Here is a 5,128-nt window from a genome sequence, read left to right as displayed (position 1 = left end):
TAATAATAATAATAGTTTTAATTATTTCGAAACTATGGTTCAATGCCACTAAAAATTGCATCACTTCCTCCTACACAGATAGGAAAAATCAACTTCTTTAATCGTTTTGAAATTAATTGTACAGTGCTATGAAAAATAAATGAAAATATTCTGTGATTTGATTTCTTTTTTTTTTTTTTCTTAAAGCCATATTTAGCCACTTTTGAGTATCTTCAAAAATTAACTTAATCGAACTAAAGAAATTACTTTTCTTAATTAAATTTTTTTACTGAGCCAAATATAATTAAGTATTAGACAAAATTTTGATATGTTAAATTCATTTAAACTAGTTAAAAACATTAAAATTCCAATGATTCTAAATAATGTTTAATCTTATTAATTTTGAAAATTAAAATATTAAAACAAAAAATTTATTTTTACAACTAACTTAAACAAAATTATATTTAGTAATGTTTATCGTGTATATTAAATTGCTACCAGTTACCAGGAGTTCTATTTTTGCAGACGTTATTTTATATTCGTACAATTTTTAATTGTATAAATAATATACAATTAATAATTGTATAAATTTCCATTTATTTGTTTAAATCACACCATTTCTTATCCAGAACAGTCGCAGCTTAGCTATTTTGGATCTATTAAATAGATAAGTTCGTAAGGAACTTCAGTAACTTGGATCATCGTTTTAGAAAATAATCCAACCATTTAAAATATTTATTATAGGTAAATTTATCATGATTGCTGATATAAATATAATAATATAACTGAAGAAATTTTCATTTTCAATGCCTCTGAAGGAACGTTTGAAGATGGTTCTGCCATTATAAACCAAAAAGTATATATTTCAATATTTCTTTTCAAGAAGGGAGTTGAGACTTCTTAGACAGCTCGCACAATGGACTGAGTTTATTCTGTTATGATTCCAGATTTAGTTTTACTTTTGTCCGTCAACTTTATTTTACTCCAGTCCATAAATTATTTTCTTCCTCCCTCGTCACTTTACAATTTCAAGATGTAAACGAAAACTTATTCTGTCTATTCGCTCTTTTTTTATTTAGCTTTTATAATCATCCATGCCTTTTCTTTTTTACAGCCGGGTTAATAAAAATGTTCATTTGATTTTTTTATTTTCAATCTGAAATTCTAGAATTTACAAGTGCTGCTAGCATTAAGTCGGTGGCATCGAAATTGATGTTCTTGGTTCCGACCAAGTTCAAGGCTAGGCGAGTTATTAGAATCATTTAACGGTTTTTTCTGATTATTATCTATAAAATGCGGGGCGCTTAAATACAAACTAAAATGTAATTTTAATAAGTAACAGAAGTATAGTTTATAACATTGATTCCACACCAAGTGGCTTTTCAATATTCACAGGGTGTCCTAGACCATCCTGTCAAGCCATTTTTCTCGATAGACAGGAGATTCTAAAACTTTTTAATATCCGTTTTTGTTCTAGCCATTTTCCTGGATGAGGTTGGAAGAAGCTGTCAATTCAGCTGACCAATAGAATGCTAAAGAGATCCATTTATCCGCCCTCCGGAAACACTTTGGTCCCATAAATCACTGTCTTCCAACAGAAAAAAAAAAGGTTCTTTTCAAAAGTACACCCTTACTTCGGAAGTTCAGTTATAACTAATTGTTTTTTCCCCTTTCCCCCTTTTAATTCTTTGTTCTGAAGAAAAAAAAAAACTTCTGGTATGAATTATTCTGAAGCCTTCCATTGGATATTTACCTTCTACAGACCTCTTCATTCATCAATAAACACTTAACACTAGAGAAAATAATCATTTAATATTGTAATGGTGCTCCGAACCATATATGTTTATATATATTGTTTTTTCTAGTTACCGTAGAACCTAAATACTTAAACCTATCTACCTGTACAAACTTATTTCCTCCTATATCTATATTACCGAAATTACTGGCGTTTCTACTGCTAACCAAGTATTTTTGTTTATCCATATTTCTATATTTTTATTTCAAAGCCTTGTTCCTTACTGAAGTTTATTAAAGCAATTGTATATATTTATTTAGTTTCTTTGTGCTCACCCAATAATACGAAATCATCAGCATACTTAAGTACCGGTATTTTACCACCCAAAGTTAATCTCTTTTCGGTATTCATCACACTTTTAATGACGCATTATAGTTCTGGATTAAATAATATAGGTGATAAAGAATCCCCTTGTTTTAAACCCAATCGGACCTCGAATTTCTCAGAATAATAATTATCGATTCGTACCTCATTAAACGTTTCGAGCATGCACATCGGTACGACATTTACTAACTTCTTTGGTATATTATCAATGAACAGACTGAATAAATCCGTTATTGGTGCAAGCTCGTCGAATCTCTTTCGTTCAGGTCTTTTATTTATGTCATCAAAACATAGATTACGAATAAGAAAAGAAAATCGATTCACTGACATTACAGTTCTAAATAGTTAAACTCCAAAACCATGTTTTGCCTCCCACTTCTGTAATGGTCAGCAAAATATAAGAATCCCATGAATGCTTTGATTTATGATACAGTAGTAGATTTTGAATCCCTCTCACGGCTGAATTTTTGTTTTGTTTTGTCACAATATTCATTTTTATGTTTTACAATTAAATTTGAAATTTGCTAATAAAGAAAGGATTTCCAACATTCCATTGGCGTTATACGATTTTTCGCAAAACCTATAACACCGGATTAATGCATGAGTAAATTATGGGACCTAGTCCGGAAGTTTTTGGGAGGTGGTTTTCTGTTCCATTGTTTTCCGTCTTTTCCTAAGAAAAATATTTGTTATCAGATGTAAAGTCAATTTATCCCATATAGCATACTATGTTATTTATTGGTCTACTTACCAATGAAAAAGGCGTCACCAGAACTATTTTCATCATTAGAATCTCATCCTCATCAGACCCACCATTGACGTTTATTTCAATATTATCAACTCTGTTTGTGTCAGAATCATCCTAAAATTCAATATCATAGTTATTACAAACACTATTACACACAGTTTCCAAATTTATTTTAATTGAAAACAGATTTATTTGCCAATTTAGATTGATATATCAAAAATACTAACGGCACTACACGCATAGTATATGTGAGATACGACCATGCTGACTGCTTGTCTAAAACTGCTTGTCTAAGACTGCTATATGGGGAGGGAAATGTGATGCAAGTGGGGGGATAGGTTCACAGAATCATCGTTGAAAGGTTCTGAAGAATAAACAGGATTAGTTAGTCGGTTAGTGGTTCCGAGAAAGTGTTATATGCCTGAGAGATATAGAGCCAGTGCCGCCGGGTTAATAGTTGTTAATGCATAGAGTTCAGCCTAATACAGAAATACCAAACCAAACTGATTCTCAAAACAATCCCAATCCCAAGCGAACCTTTATCCTATTACCTTTGTCCTAGTACTCGCCAGGATCAAAGACCTAAATCCGAGATTGAGAGAGGTCTGTTAATCAACAAACTATTTTTTCTAACCATTGTTAAGTCTATTTAAATTAAAGATATAAACATTTCAGATTTTTTAAAATTTTATTTAATCAAATGAAGAAACTTTATATAAGTTAAGAACAAATTGAGAAATATTGATAATAAAATTGATTTCTTAAATATATTTATTGGTTTGTCCTCCTTCCTATCATAATTGTGTATCGATAAATAATTATTTCTTGACTTAATAGTAAGGGAATATTTACTTATGTCTTTTTTTCAAGTTCTTTGCATATTAACTAAAGAAGTAGAAACCATAAAAACAACTATTGATCTTGGTTAACAAAATTTATTTGTTAATCATTCTTTTATTTCTTATTATTCTGTAGTATTTTAATTTTGAGGTCAGTTTATCAATTAGCTAGCGGAGGGTTTTGTTTTCTTTTTTTGACACTTTGTTTCTTGTTTTTGACACTTTGATTCTATTCAAAGGTTTCTTTAACCTTAAGGAAGTCGTACCCTTATATCCTTCTTTTTTTTTCTGGCATTGTATAAATTTATAAACACAGAAAACCTTGCATTATTATTTAAAAAATTAATCTCAATTAAAGAAAAGATGACTTACTTGAATGACAAATGTAGTGAAAGAAATTAAACGTTTTTTTTGGTTACGATTTTGTTTTTTCCAAAAATATGCTTGATAAAAAAATTAAACATTTAATCTTAGCATTGTTAAATCTATCGTGCTGATCTACTATTAATCCTCTAGATCAATACATCGTTCTAAACAATACTAAATGTAACTCATTCAATCCTCATTATTATTCCTTCCACTTTATCACCACTTTAATAACAGGTGTAGTAGATCTTTTTGATGAGCTTCTTCTTTTCGTTGTTTAATTTTGTTCCCCTAAATTTAAACAAGATTTTGTTATTTAAAAAAAAAAAATTATCTTACGCCAGTAGAAAATTATAGGAATTGTCGCGATTCAATTGTTTGGCTGAACTGTTAATCGGAAAAATTATGGATCCTTACAGTTATATGCATTATGATTATAATTATGATATTTATCATTATTATTTTTCAGATATCAAGGATAAGTTTGGGTGCTTTCAGAAGGTTTTATGGATTAACAGAACTACGCTTTTCCAATAATCACCTAAGGCTGAAGAGGTTAGTTTGTTAATTTTATAATTATGTTAAACTTTAATCGGCGCTACTAATTAATCAGTTTGATGAAGGTCCTGCTGTTTTTTTTTTAATTTAAGAACAGTATTTCAAGAGATTGCAATCTTGTGGGCCCATAATATCCAACACTCTTTACAACATTAGAAAGTAAAAAGTTCAATCAACTGGATGAATTGCACCCTATTACATAAATATTTTGGATTTAAATTTCTTTTACTCGTGTTTGATAATTTTAAGAAATTTAGTTTTATATTTTTTGTGGCACCGTCATCACTATTTGTCACTCAAATTTTAAAGTGTAGCCTATGTAATATCTAGAGCTTTATAATTTTTCCACGACGTTTGAGCGCTGTTGAGACAAAATTAACTGAGAATGTAACTATGGCTACTACAGATAGTGTATTGTAACTTAGAATTAGTAAGAGACAAGATTTATGAACTAATGAATGATGAAGGAGGGAGTATTATTTACTTAAAAATCATAAAGGAAGGACATTTAGATACGAA

At 29.5% G+C, this 5,128-nt stretch overlaps 1 protein-coding gene across 2 annotated transcripts in view; it reads left to right on the top strand.

Moving 5' to 3' along the window:
• SPR (Sex peptide receptor) overlaps positions 1 to 5,128 on the top strand; it is a gene marked incomplete in the record, with an annotated part of 538,241 nt that overhangs the window by 268,781 nt on the left and 264,332 nt on the right. For both annotated transcript variants that reach the window (XM_067045511.1, XM_067045510.1), the window contains 1 exon segment: positions 4,521 to 4,606.

The sequence above is a fragment of the Halyomorpha halys genome, unplaced genomic scaffold, assembly GCF_000696795.3.
Source record: "Halyomorpha halys isolate HHAL.00 unplaced genomic scaffold, Hhal_1.1 Scaffold48.1, whole genome shotgun sequence".
Taxonomy (NCBI): Eukaryota; Metazoa; Arthropoda; class Insecta; order Hemiptera; family Pentatomidae; genus Halyomorpha; species Halyomorpha halys.
Note: the sequence above shows the minus strand (reverse complement) of the source record. Positions and strands in the feature narration are given on the sequence as shown.